Consider the following 15,289-nt stretch of genomic DNA (forward strand, 5'->3'; position numbering starts at 1 on the left):
GGCTCTGCTCCATACGGCCTCTCAGGGATCCTGGTCCCTTCTTTCTTGTTATTTGGCATCCCACATTGTTGTCTCATCTTCTCGGCTGTGGCTGGCACCTCAATACTATGTCCAAGTTGTAGTCCAAAGGAAGGCGAAGAGAGGAAGGGAGAAAAAAAAACAATTTCCTTTTTAAAAGATGTGACCTAGCGGTTGCATGCACGATTCACTTGCCATCCCGCTGGTGGCAGCTAAGTCACATGGCCTCATTTGGCTGCAGCGGACCTTGAGAAATGTGTTTTGCGGTGAGGCAGCCCTGTGCTGAGCTAAAACTGACCGGGAGAGGGGAGAGGGCTGGATTTCTGACCAAAAAAAAAAAAAAAGGGAGAATGGATAATGCTAAATATACTTTTATTTATAACAATTTGGTGAGCCAGGTTTGAATTTAGAATTCTCCAACTCCTTGGAGTTCTGTGCCAGAGCATGGTGGGGGAGCGAGCTGGCTCGGACTTTCTCCTTTGTTTTGTCACGGGGGCTTCATTCTGTACTGACGAGGGCTTTGCACACACAAGTCGGTGGTCTCCCTGGCCAGACATCTGGGGTCTCTCTCCTGTCTCACTTGCAAGCAGTGGTGTGAGAAGTGAGCTCCTTGGGAAGCGAGCTCAGGGCTCATTTGGGTGGGATTATAAGGAGCCTGGGTGCCTAGGGTATGTTTTGAAAGAGGTTGTATGGGCTCTCCATGTGTGCCCATGTCCATCCACTTGGCTCTGCGATGTCTCTGTCCCATAGGGAGGGGTGGGACTGGAAGGGGGCCAGAATAAGAGCCTTTGAAAAGGTGGTGTTTCAGGCAGGGCCTCTGTAGTCTCAGTCTTTGAGTGGTCCTCTAAAGAGAAACAGTAATTTGATGTACTTCTTAGTTTTCCACTTTCCCCTTGCTGCAGTTTCATTAATACTCATATTTATCATTTATAGTGTACACATTATATATATAATCTACTAAGAGTGGCATATTTTTGGAATGAATGGAGTGTCATTTTAATGGATGGTGAGGATGTATAAGGGCACAGTGAGGGAGGCTGGAGAATATTCACTTATTTAGCTTAATGTTTTCAACAGCTTAAAAAAACAACCCTTTGAGTGGCCCTTGTGATTCAGTGGCAGTATGCCCAGACTCAAGGGAGCCAGTGTTGGGAATGAAAACTAGATTCACTTTGAAAATCTAGAAAAAAAAAAGTAACTAAACAAGTTCCACGAATGTGCCTGATGGCTTGGGTCCTCCGAGAGCAAGCGGAGTACTTGTGCTGGGCCAGGTCTCCACATTCCCTTTCTGCACAGCCTTCGGCTCTTTCCTCCTCAGGCCCTGGGCCTGGCCAGCTGAGACCAGGATGCCGATTTCACCTGTCCCAGGGCGGAGCCACTGCTGCTCTCAGAAATCCGGACCACTTGCCTGTGGGAAATGTTGCAGTTTGGCATCTAAGACCGCTGTTGGGTAGATTCAGCGAGCCGCCGCCTTCCTGGATTGACGGATGGGTTATGATACACTCTCAATCTCTCATCCCAAACCCTGGGAACCAGGTGTGTTTCAGGATTAATGTTTTTTTAAACTTTCAGACAGCTTAGGGTACATATATCACATATTATGCAGTGTCTTTGGGGGAGTTTGGAACAGCACCCTGTAATTAAGTATATTAATATTTCTGCAGCAAAGTGTATGAATATTCATACTACATGGGACACAAACAAGGTTATAAATAGCCTCAGGGGCAGTTCAGGTCATGTTCTGCTGACAAATGGGTTACGACAAAACCTTTGGTTTCCAGAACTTTTGGGATGCTGGCATCGTGAATTCCAGGGACTGTGCGTCTGCGATAGGGACTCTTTTCTCGGGGTTTGCTCTCTGCCGGATGCTTTCCTGTACTGCATTTTGCAGTGTTCACAACAGATGTGGGAGGAAGATATTTCATTATCCCTTCCCCTTTTTGTCTCCCTTTCTCCCTTCCTTGCTTCCTTTTCTTTCTTTCCTGGAAACTGAAGTTTAGTGAGGTCCAGTGACTTGCTTGAGGTCAAGAGGAGGAGGCTAGGACTGAAGGCCTGGGCACTTACCTGCTATAAAAAGTTTTTAATTTGCTTGTTTGAAACTTTGGAATACAGATTGGCTTGTGGAATCCTATTTCACATTTAATGGTAGCTGAAAGACAATACAGGACTAAAAGCACCATTAGAAGTAATGACCCCTTACAACATTGTGTCTTGATAAAATGCCTTGTAAGTTCACCCGGCAGGGTCAGGAAGTGGGGTCTGGGGCTTGCCCTTATCTGTAGATGATCCCCCTTCCTGTGGCTTCCTGGGTCCTCCTCCAGGCCCGGCAGGGGCCATCGGTCAGGGCACCGTTCCAGGACTGAGGGGAATGTGGGCAGGACATGGGCACAGTGTGGGGTGGAGAGGGGAAGATTTGGGTTTTTGGTGTGATGGAAGAGGTCAGGGATGGAGAAACTGGCTGAGGTTCTGCCGCTACTTGGTTAGGGCCGCATTCCAGACTCGTGTTCCTGTTTTTGTAGCAGTCACCATGGATGCTCCAGAAGGAGGTATCAGAGAAGTGGTGAATTTAGGGGATCTGTTAGGTAGGGCTGCTGCTTGGTGATATTTTGTCTTTATGAATATTGGCCAAAGTGGCCCTTCTAGGTGGACAATCAGACAAAGGCATCTCTTCTGGAGAGACACATTCTGATGGACACAACCTACTTAGTGGGCTGTGCCTCTGTGCCAAGAAGAAGGTGTTCTTTTCCTCAGAGCCCCTGTGCTGGCTGGGTTTCAATCCCCTTTGCCACTCTGGCCTGGTGTCCTCATGCAGTGGGCAGGCTGCATACCCCAATGTAGCAGTGTGCCCTTAGTAGGGATCTGCCACCTTAGGATCCTTGGAACTGCTTTGTGATGGTCCCGAGGGGTGAGTAGCTGCGATGACCATCCGTGGGTGAGGACACTGTGACATACTCACGTAAGCTGCGTAGGCTCATCTCAGCAGTTGGTGCCTCGTGGCTCCTTGTCATCCTGATCAGGACGGTTCCCTGTACGCTCCCTCCCTCCAAAATGGAAGAGACAGCTGAAGGATTTCAGGATCTGTCTCCCCCAAGCGCTTCATCCTTCACTGCTTCTCTTGTTTCATTATTGTATTAAAAGGCACACGGGCTGATATCGATTCTCATTTGGACATAAGCGGTGGTGGTTGGCACTTACTGACCTCTTAGCTCCCATTCATGTAGCTTGTGTTTCAGCGGGCTCCTGGGTGCGCCATTTGAGTTGGGAAATGCGGTTTGGTTAAAAGAAAACATCAGAAATTAGAAGGTCTGGGAAATATATTAGTATACCAGTCTCTTTGTTAGCAGTATCTTCATTGACATGACCCTCATTTAAAATTCAGCAGGATTTGTTAAACTTTTACTTCACCTAATATATAGGTCTGGGAGTCTTGGCCAGAGTCAGTGTTTTTTACGGGAAGTATCTGGATATACATTAACCTTTTAAAATTGTAACCAGTTAGTTACACCATAAAAATTAGCAATGTGTGAACGAATTGATTGCCTGCTAACTCCAGAGCGCATAAGGAAAATTAATTTTATATTGAGAAAGTATTTCCTAAAAGAGTGGAAGGAGACCAAGAGCTAATGAGCTTATGTGCTGAAACTTTTCAAATACATGATTTTATTTCCTCCCTATGGTGATTCTTTGGGGAAGATGGAAGTGTTTCTATTTCATAAATGAGAACACGTTTATTAGTCAAGTCTTACAAGTTTTTGGTTATACTTAAAAGATTACACTCCATCTTATTCCAGACTCCTACAGAAAGTCACATAAAGAGTAGAATTTGAAAAAAAAAAAAAACTCAACAAAAATGCAGAGGGGGGTAGAATGAGTTGATTAGTTAGATAAGGCCAAGAGGTGTTAGTTCATAGAAGTTCTGCTTGCTGTAATAGACGATGCCCTGTCCCACCGTTAAACTTTGTATGCAAATTGTCTGAGTGTTGTATTAGGCAATGCAGAGAGGAGAATGGTTAGTAATAAGATTGACATTATCCATGAGTGTTTTTTTTTTTTTTAATTAATTTGTTTTTTTAAAGTAGGTTCCATGCCCAATGTGGGGCTTGAACTCATAACCCTGAGATCAAGAGTTGTGTGCTCTACCGACTAAGCCAACCAGGCACCCATCCATAAATTTTTAAAAAGGTGTTTACTAATGTGAAACACAGTTTTTTTTCTCCTGGCCCTGAGGCCCCAAAAGACCTTTTTTCTGGAACCTCATAATGGGATAGTGAATGATAGGGAGAAAGCTAAAACTATCTCTTCAGCTATATGTGATGTCTAGACTAACAGACTTTTGACGAGTTGCATCCTTTTCTTGTAAGTCACGTAACAAATTTATAAAATCATTTTTGAAAATAGAGATGGGAAGAAGTTCTTCTCTAGTGATCTTCCTTAAATCAGCAGCAAATTTAAAAGATCCTGGTATCTCAGTAAGTTATCAGACTGTTGTAATATGAGGATAATATCTACCCTTATCTTTCTTTTCAATAATTAATTTAAAAAATGAGGTCCTCAGACTTTCCTGCTAAGAAACTCTTTGCTGTATGATCATATCTCATGGTAATTTCCCATAGTTGTGTGTATGTATTTCTATTCTCACAGTATGGAATTCTTAATAGAAGCTTTCTTTCTGGGTTTTATTCTTTCCTTTCCTGAAAATAGCTTCCAGATGGGATTATTTTTTTTTGACAGACCTCAAGTCCTTATGTTTTACCATTGTCTGATCTGTTATCCCTTCTGAGTTTCATTTTTGGCTTAGGTACTCTGCGTTTAGTATTTTTTAATACTCTGTAATATATACTGAAAATATTTGGCAGCTGTTATGAAGCTGCACAGTAATCTGGTAATGATACAGTGCTCTGGGTTTCTCTGTCACTCCCAGTTTATTAAGGAAAAATCTTCCTTCATTGTATTCCTTCTTTCTTAACTCCTTTTGTGTTTGCTTAGAAGATGGGCATAAAGATAGCTTCATCTGGGGCACCTGGGTGGCGCAGTCGGTTAGGCGTCCGACTTCAGCCAGGTCACGATCTCGTGGTCCGTGAGTTCGAGCCCCGCGTCGGGCTCTGGGCTGATGGCTCAGAGCCTGGAGCCTGTTTCTGATTCTGTGTCTCCCTCTCTCTCTGCCCCTCCCCTGTTCATGCTCTGTCTCTCTCTGTCCCAAAAATAAATAAACATTGAAAAAAAAAAAAAAAAAGATAGCTTCATCTAATTCCTTTGCAATGTCTACTGAAAAAATAGAAAAACAAATTTGTTTAAAATTTGTTTGCATTAAAGTAAATGTTTATAATATTTAATTAGGCTTAAACATTTTTTTTTAATGTGTATTTATTTTTGAGGGACAGAGACAGGGCGTGAGTGGGGGAGTGGCAGAGATAGAGGGAGGAGACACAGAATCCGAAGTAGGCTCCAGGCTCCCAGCTGTCGGCACAGAGACCGACATGGGGCTCAAACCCACGGACTCTGAGATCATGACCTGAGCCAAAGTCGGACACTTAACCTACTGAGCCACCCAGGCGCCCCTTTAATTATGCTTTTAAAAATTAATCTTTCATATTTTTCTGAATTCAGCCATATGCATTTCACTCCTTTAAATATCGTGATCTGGTGATCAGGCCTTTCCCTAGGCAGTGCTGTTTTGGGGTGTGTTTGAGTGCAGTGCCGTGTTTCTATAGTTGCATGTTCTCTTTTGCCAGAGATCTTGACACTTATGGATAGGTTGCTAAAATGCTTTAAATTATTTACTTTTGAGACATTTGCATGGATTAGGGATTTAGATTATTGTTCCCCAAGAGTAATTTAGTTTACTAATATCCCTGTGTTTCTTATTTTGTCTTTGTCCTTTCTTCAATAAAGGAGTCTGGTAGGTTTTCCTATATTTTATTTACCGTAAGATTTTATATACCGTAAGATTTATTTGAGACATTGTATCTATCTTCAGTTTTTGGACCCAAACTTTTAAAGTAAATTTTTTTTTTTTTTTTAAATTTTTTTTTTTTCAACGTTTATTTATTTTTGGGACAGAGAGAGACAGAGCATGAACGGGGGAGGGGCAGAGAGAGAGGGAGACACAGAATCGGAAACAGGCTCCAGGCTCTGAGCCATCAGCCCAGAGCCCGACGCGGGGCTCGAACTCACGGGCTGCGAGATCGTGACCTGGCTGAAGTCGGACGCTTAACCGACTGCGCCACCCAGGCGCCCCAATTTTTGAAAATGTAAACTCCGGTGCCTGGGCGGCTCAGTCAGTTGTGTCCAACTCTTGATTTTGGCTAGGACATGATGTCATGGTTCATGGGTCTGAGCCCTGTGTTGGGCTCTGTGTTAATCACACGGAGACTGCTTAGGATTCTCTTTCTCTCTCTCTCTGCCCATTCTCCATTTATGTGTGTGCATGTGCTCTCTCTCTCTCTCTCTCTCTCTCTCTCTCAAAATAAATAAATAAAAACTTAAAAAAAGTGAACTTTGGGGACTAAGAAGCAACTTGATGGCTCTGTTACATTTGAGTGGATCTGTAGAGTTGCTATGAAGATGCAGTGAGTTAACAGTGTTTGGCTAGTACTGTTAGAGGCTCTTTTGTCCTTGTCATTATTACTATTTCCTGCCTTCCTTCTTGTCCTCTATTGCCTCTTGCATCGTTTGCTCTTGACTTTCTGCAGACTTTGAGGGAGATAACCACTACATCTCTTGGCCCAAGTTACTAGGTCTGTCTGAATGGACGTCGATCATGTTTCCAGTCTCTGAATTGGTTGGCACATGCCTGATTCTGGCTGGATTTCATCAGGTCGGGAGTCAGGGGGTTAGCAGGAGATTGAGGAAGCATAAGATTGAGACAGGCATGGCATTCTGGAGCAAAAGACAGTTTCTCAAAGGGAGGCTTATAGAGGTGAAAACATTAATCAAAAAAATTAGTGTAGGGGTGCCTGGGTGGCTCATTCGGTTAAACAGCTGACTTTGGCTCAGGTCATGATCTCATGGCTACACTGGTGAGTTTGAGCCCCACGGTGGGCTCTGTGCTGACAGCTCAGAGCCTGGAGCCTGCTTCTAGTTCTGTGTCTCCCTCTCTCTCTGCCCCTCCCCTGCTCGTGTGCTGTCTCTCCCTCTCTCTCTCAAAAACTAAATAAATGTTAAAAAAATTAGGGGCGCCTGGGTGGCGCAGTCGGTTAAGCGTCCGACTTCAGCCAGGTCACGATCTCGCGGTCCGTGAGTTCGAGCCCCGCGTCAGGCTCTGGGCTGATGGCTCAGAGCCTGGAGCCTGTTTCCGATTCTGTGTCTCCCTCTCTCTCTGCCCCTCCCCCGTTCATGCGTTGAAAAAATAAAAAATAAAAAAATTAAAAAAAAACAGATTAGTGTAAAAACAGTAATGAGATAATTTAGTGCCACTCTGTTTTCCACCCCTTCCTTTCAGTCATGCAGTGAAATATTAGAATTCAGGCTGCTGATAGATTCACATAAGCCTCATTTAATACTGGGAATATTCACCTGAGTCAGCTATGTGCAAATCTGTTAAGTACTTTCCCAGCTCAGAGATTCTCCTTGTGCTTTATGTACCAGGTTCTCTTAGGGCCTCTTCCTGCCAGTGGGAGTGTGGTGGGGGAAGGTACTGGTTGAAATCACTCAATCACTCAGATAAGCTTATCGTTCATCGGTGGCCATATGGGCACAGATGTTTGGAATCAGCTGATAAGTTTAAGTAATCTTAACACATCATTGTAAACACATTTGCACGTTTAGTGTTTGCTTAACTCGAACCTGAAACACTACATGAAGTAATTTGGTGTATAAGTAGTGTTGCAGGAATAAGAAGTATAACTTAAATTGTTTTTGCATGCTTACTATGCCCAACGTTATTTAACTTTTAATATTATTTCTACACACACCACACATCTTCCCCCGACCCCGTGTATTCGTATGTGTTTGTATACACATATATGTGTGTATACATAGAGATGTACACACATGAATTCATTTCATTCTCACGACAACCCTATGAATGTGGCATTTCTGTCATTATTCCCATTTTACCAGGAAACCAAGGCACGGAGTGCCTACCTAACTTACCTGGCTCAGCGCAGGTAGTGAGCACCAGGGCTAGAAATTAAAAGTGGGTGCCACACTCTTCATCACCATCCTGTAGCGCTTCTCAGTGCTTAGTCTTTAACTCCAAGCAAGTAATAATTATAGCCAATCTGTCCAAAGTTATTTTGTTACAAGAAAATGTAAAAAACTATACATTAAAAAAATGGAAACTGGTTTCTGTTGCTTAGCATGTATGCGACTTTGTTTGGGATTTCGTTGTTTCTGTTCGTTCAGTAAAGACTTTAGTTGTCTGGGTATTTGTGTGGCAAACGGTCTTAGTGACTGTCTACGGTGTGTCCTATGTTAGTGAACGCCCATTGAGTGTGTCCATTGGATTTATCACCTCTTGTCTGGGCACCTTTATGAGCCGATGCCCAAAAGTTTGTGAGTGGCTTTTCACAGTGGTCCTGGAGGTGACTCTGTGGGCCTGGAATTTATTTCAATCACCTAACTCACCATTGTGACTTGCCTCCTAGGGCCTCTATCTTTTTTTATTAGGTATTGGAAATTAAAGAAACTGACTTAGAAATGTTTTCCCCCCAGGGGCCTGTTAAGTGAGACTGATATTTTGGTGGGCAGAGTGTTGAAGAAAAAGTAAAAAAGATTTTGTGGATCATTTCATGTCACTGCCATTGAACAATGTTCAACATGTAGGGACTGGGTACATGTATCAAAGATTAATGACTAGAACACTTTAGACTTAAGTCATAGGAAAATGTGCAGGGCAGATTTGATTTTGACATTTTTAGAAGATATACTTCTGTTTAAATATAGAGAGTGGCACTATTTTAGTCTGCCTGGGGGTTCAGGGTCTGATTCCCCCATTTAAGTAATAATGACATTTGTAGTTAGGGTGCTAGGGTGACTCAGTAAAGTGTCTGACTCTTGATTTTGGCTTAGGTCATGATCTTATGGTTCCTGGGTTCGAGCCCCACTTTGGACCCCCACACTGGCAGTGCTGAGCCTGCTTGGGGTTCTCTTTCTCTGTGCCTCTCTCTCTGCCCCTCCCCTGCTCATGTGCATATCTCTCTCTCTCTCCTCTCTCTCTCTCTCTCCTCTCTCTCTCTCTCCTCTCTCTCTCTTTCTCCTTCTCTCTCAAAATAAATAAATACACTTAAAAAAAAGACATTTGTAGTTATGAAGAAACTTGGTAATTCTTAAATTTGGTGATTGAATTGATTATACTTCCTTCCCTAGGCTATTAAATTGTCATGCCCACTAGGTAAATTGTGAATTAAATGCTATAAATATTGTTTGTAAATATTTTAACATCATTCATCTCTATTCCTCTTATCAAGACTAAATGATTATTATCATTGAAAGAATTATTACCATTTGAATAAGAGCAGAACAATCCTTTTGCTCAAATTAATGATCTGATGGAAAAGAGCAAGGCAATACATTTTTCAGATGCTCTGTTTTGAGTGTTAGGGAATGTTGAATATTCCTAGATCAGAATCCATGGAGCACAACATTAATCTTTACTTGGCTTTAAAGTCATTTAATAGTACCTTTGATTTTTTTACTTCAACTATCTCAGAAACACAAAGATTTAAAAAAAATAAAGGAAAAAACACATTATTGCATTTCTTGCTTTCTTTCTATCACTTATCTTTTTGTGATACATGAAAGATATGTCAAAATGTGGATAAAATATTTTTAATGGGCTTTTGTGACTTTCAGTGACTTAATCGAACAGGCTATATGTGAGCTTCTAAACCAAGTAATTTGGGCAAAAATTGGCAATTTTATGAATTTGCTGGCACAACTTATCTTTCTTCATCTGAGACGTTTCCACCCTCCTTAGGTCCCCATAGTCAGTTTCACTGGATTTTGTGGGGAAATATTGGCATCCAGTTGTGATGTTTTTTCTGGTTCAAAAGAAGGTCTTGATAAATTATTTCTGTATTTCATAATGTTACTATTAGAAACATGCCTGTTCCCTTTCAGCCCAGATGGGAAGTATTTCTGTGTTTTTGAAACTTACAGGTAGGCCTCTTAATTGCTCACAAGGTACTGAGCATTTGGGTTATAGGGCTGTCTGTACTGGGTATTTTGTCTTTATTATTATTATTTTTTATTTTTTAAAAATGTTTATTTATTTCTGAGAGAGAGAGAGACAGAGTGCGAGTGGGGGGAGGGGCAGAGAGAAGGAGACACAGAATCTGAAGCAGGCTCCAGGCTCTGAGCTGTCAGCACAGAGCCTGATGCGGGGCTCGAACCCACGAACTGTGAGATCATGACCTGAGCTGAAATCTGGCGCTTAACTGACTGAGCCACCCAGGTGCCCCTTGTCTTTCATTATTAATATGCTTGATACGGTTGGGCACCAGGCTAACTGTGGAGCCTGCTTAAGATTCTCTGTCCTCTGCCCCTCCCCTGAACGCACATGCCCACGAGCTCCACAGTTAGCCTGTAGCCCAACAAGGGTCTTGATCTCATGACTCTGAGGTCATGATCTGAGTTGATATCAAGAATCAGATACTTAACCAACTAAGCCACCCAGGCGCCCCTATTTGAATTTGTAATAAAATTTTAATGCAATTTTTTATTTTCAGTCTGTGAAGTGAATTGCGGTCCCCAAATAGCAGCCGTAATTTGGCTGGATTGAATTACTGAATGTACAGTACAATTTCACGTTTAAAAATAAAGGCAAGACATGTAATCTGATGCTATAACTATAAAAGTTTGCTATGTATGAAATGACTGTGTATCATATTGTAAATATTAAATTCACATTCCAAATAAGACCTAATCATGAAAAGAATACTTAACTGACAGTTAAATATTCGGCAAGATTGTCTTTTGGAATTCGGGACTGTGAGAAGCAAGGCTTGTCTGCACACTACCGCCATGTGAAGCCAGCGCCCGGCGTATGGTAATGAGGCCATTTTAGGACTCTTCCTAAGAATAAGTTGAAGACAGCAGAACTTGTAGTTAAAAGTAGAAGAGTGGATATACGTTTATCGCTGCTTGCAGCCATAACGACACTATAATTACAGCCAAAGAACAAAAGAAAGAAAGAAAAGTAATGTGGCCAAAAGGAGGTGGAGACGAAGTGGCTTTGGATGGGCCAGGCATCATGTGTTGGCAGATGATGGCAGAGTGGTAACTACTGAGGGGTCCAGGCCAGAGGGTGGTGGTGGGAGGCTTCTTACTGCACACCCCAGACTTTGTAAGGCCCCTGATGTAGAGTCACTACCACCGCCTGAGGTTGGGTCCAGGGAAAGTGGGAGATGTTTGGGGTTGAAATCCAGGAGTTTGGTTGAGGTCTGTAAACCATGTGCTCTGCTTCTCAGATCTCTCCTCTTCTTCCTTAACCTGCACAGCAGAATATGGATTTATATATTCTCTAGAGAAATTGAACTCTGCCTTGGGATCTGTCCCAGAGAAGAGAAGGGTGAGGTTCTGGGTTGACACCAAGAAGATGAAGGGACCTCAAGACTGGGAAACCCCAGAATTCCTGAAGCTATACCAGCCCCAGATCAGAGGATGCTTTCATTGGGAGGATAGCATAGTTACAGCCTGGAATTTGATGACCTCCCGTGAGTCTACCAGTCGGCAGGTCACATCCAAGCACGTAGAGCTTGGGCATTTGACTGCCTCATTTTGAAATGTGAGGGGCTGCCGGGAGTCTGACGTTTGAGGGAAGCTTCCATTGCTAAAGCCAAATCCAACTAACAGGAAAAAAAATTAGGGGAAAGGGAGAAAATGATATAATAAATATCCTCAGAGAGATGGGAGAATCATTGCCTCTTTGCAATAAGAGCAGGATGGTATAAAAAAGGAATATAAGGAATGCTATAAGAAAGGAATCCTGGAAATTATGATATCAGAAATAAAAAAAAGTGGATAGAGACTGGAAGAGTGGATATAACAGAGGTAAGGCCTTAATGGCTGTAGCAGAAATTTTGGAAATAATGTCTGACTTATACTCAGAAAGTAGCAATACAAGTGTACTATTTAGAAATGACTGAATGTCAGGACAAAGAGACGGCGGGTAGCCCCTTCCTTGAAAGAAGGACTGAGGCAGGACTACTGCATTTTGTTATAGTCCTATTTGATTAAAAACAAACACACAAAAACACTGTGTATTTATTACTTTGATACAAACGGAGAAACATGTACTGAGATATTTACTTTGGAAGTCATTTTGTTGAAAAATTTTATTGACAGTTAATCTGCACAAGATTACACTTTTGGCAGTCACAGAAGCCTCTGTGAATAATATGGTCCCCTAAATTTTTTCAGTAGTTGTCTTGTCCCAGTGCCAGTTTCTTTAGAAATCACTCACTGTGCATGTGGATTGTAAATGTCCTGATTATTTTGAGACAAGCTTTGACTCACTTTAGCCACACACTCTCTGTATTGCTAGTGTTATGGGAATGGTTTCTGTGAGACGTTTCACACATTGTGGTTGTAATGAAATACAAACGCAAGGAACTAAAATTTTTGAGTGAGCGCTAAGAGGAAGAAGACCTTCAAGCCGAAATGGACTCTTTCCAGCATTTCCTGACTTTGTGTGTGTGTGTGTGTGTGTGTGTGTGTGTGTATGTGTGTCTTGTGGCAACATGGACCTTCACAGAACTTTTGAGCTGGAAGATGTCTTAAGGACCATCTCCTCCACTTCTATTGCCTGGTAATTGAGGAAACTCAGTCAGGGAGGGAGGAAATGACTTTCCCCAGATTAAACAGCCATCCCAAACTCGGTATTCCCCTGCTGCTCTGGGCTACTTTAAGGAAACTTCTCGTTCATTTTCCTTCAGACCTCATTTGGTTGTTGATGGTTTTCTAGTGGATGTGTACCTGACAAGGAATGTGTTCACAGATTTCCAGGAAATGTCCTGGTGAGAATGATGGGGTATGTGAACTTCTAGAAATTTTAGGTTTATATTTACTGTGTGAGGTTTAGGGGGTTTTGCTAATATTCTGAAAGAGACGTGACTCCTGCCTGTGGATTAAAGCAGGCAGAGCTTGGGCTTCAAGTCCTAAGTGTCAGTGTAAATAGGGAAGAGGGTGAGGGAGAGGGGAAATGGGAGGAGGAAGAAGAGAGCAGGGGTGTGAGGACCATTTCTTTCCTGTTATTTTCCTTTTGGTGGGAGAGAGTGAGAAAGTAACTGAATATAACTGGAGGTGCTGAACTGAACTGGCCAAAAACTGTCTGAATTGTGTGAAAGGCTATGGTATTTAGTCTTCCAGAGCAATTCTCATAACGCAGCTGGGTCCTGCTGGCTGCCACTGAGGTTCGCAAAAGTTGATATTTATACCTTCTCTGAACTTTTTCTGCTGACCCAGCCCCTGGATGTTGTTCAGTGGCCTTTTAATTCCATCCAGGCTTGGCTTCTCCTTTCTCCCCAGAGCTACTTTTTAAAATTGGCTTTGTGGGTATTAATGGTTGGCTGATTAAAGCAACTCCCAGCAGGTGTGAACGGTTACTCTGTTACTCTTCCTGGTGGGTGTGCGTGTGTATTCACAGAGCTGTTGCAGAAGTAAAAGGGGGCTAATCTCCAGCTGGTAGGTTGTAACTATGGTAGAAAGGAGTGGAATAGATTTTGTAACCCTGTCTGGCTCCTGTCCTCATTTTGAAAATCCTAGGGGCTCATTGATTCAAAGATGTGTCTTTCTGGAAAAAAGAGGAGTTTCATCATTATCAAGAATATCTCGGGCGCCTGGGTGGCTCAGTCAGTTAAGCATCCATCTTTGGCTCAGGTCATGATCTCGTGGTTTGTGGGTTTGAGCCCCACATCTTCAGGCTCTGTGCTGACAGCTCAGAGCCTGGAGCCTACTTTGGATTCTGTGTCTCCCCCACTTTCTCTGCCTCACTCACACTCTGTCTCTCTCTCTCAAAAAATGAATAAAAACATAAACATAGACTATCCCAGAAAAGTGTTCAATATCATTAAAGACATGGGAACAATTTAAGTTTCCATCTACAGATGAATAAAGAGGATGTGATGTATACACACACACACACACACACACACACACACAGGAATATTATTTAGCCACAAAAAAGAAGGAAATCCTGCAAAAACTTGCAACAGTGTATATGAACCTTGAGGGCATTATGTTAAGTGAAATGAGTCAAAGATACCAAAGATCAAATGCTGTGTGATCTCACTTATATGTGGAATTAAAACAAACCAACCAACCCAAACTCATAGATACAGAGAACAGTTTGGTGTTGCCAGAGGCAGGGGGCGGGGTGGGCAAAATGGGTGGAGGTGGTTAAAAAGTACAAACTTTCAATTGTAAGATAAATAAAGCCTGAGGATTTAATATACAATATGGTGACTACAGTTAGCTATACTGTATTGCATATTTGAAAGTTATTAAGAGGTATTAATATACTAAGAGAATAGATCTTAAAAGTTCTAATGACAAAAGAAATAACTATATGCGGTGATGGATGTTAACTTATTGTGGTCATCATTTGCAATACACACATAGATCATTATGTAGTACATCTAAAACTAATATAATGTTATATGTTAATTACATCTCAAAAAAGAGAGTCTGTCAAGGATATCTAAGAGTTGAACTATTAACTATTAAACTTGTAAATTTCCCTTGAGAATTTTTTTTTTAAGTTTATTAATTTTTGAGAGAGCACAAGCATGAGCAGGGGAGGGTCAGAGAGAGGAGGAGAGAGAGAATCCCAAGCAGGCTTCGTGTTGTCAGTGCAGACCCTAATGTGGGGCTCAATCCCACGAGCCGATGACCTGAGCTGAAATCAGAATCAGATGCTCAACTGACTGAGCCACCCAGGTGCCCCAAGAATTTCTTTTTTTTAATAGTTGTTTTGTACTGAAACTAATGAAATGAATATTTTTATTTATTATAAAAATGACTTCTTTAATAATTCTATTAATTTTGAATTGTCTTTCTTTCAGAAATGCTTTATTTTTTTCCCCCAGTAGGTAAAAATATGTTCAATCCATTAAAAACAGAGCAGAAATATTTTTTGGTTCATCAGATACTTATGTCTCATGATAATGATGTAGACTAGGGTTTTTATTTTTTATTCTTATCACCTCCTGCTTTTTCTTTTGACCCATAGACCCCTTTGGCAGTGTGGTGAATCCAGACACATGTTAAAAATTTTTTTTTTTTAATGTTTATTTACTTTTGAGAGAGAGGCAGACTGCAAGCTGTTGGT

The sequence above is a fragment of the Prionailurus bengalensis genome, chromosome B2, assembly GCF_016509475.1.
Source record: "Prionailurus bengalensis isolate Pbe53 chromosome B2, Fcat_Pben_1.1_paternal_pri, whole genome shotgun sequence".
Taxonomy (NCBI): Eukaryota; Metazoa; Chordata; class Mammalia; order Carnivora; family Felidae; genus Prionailurus; species Prionailurus bengalensis.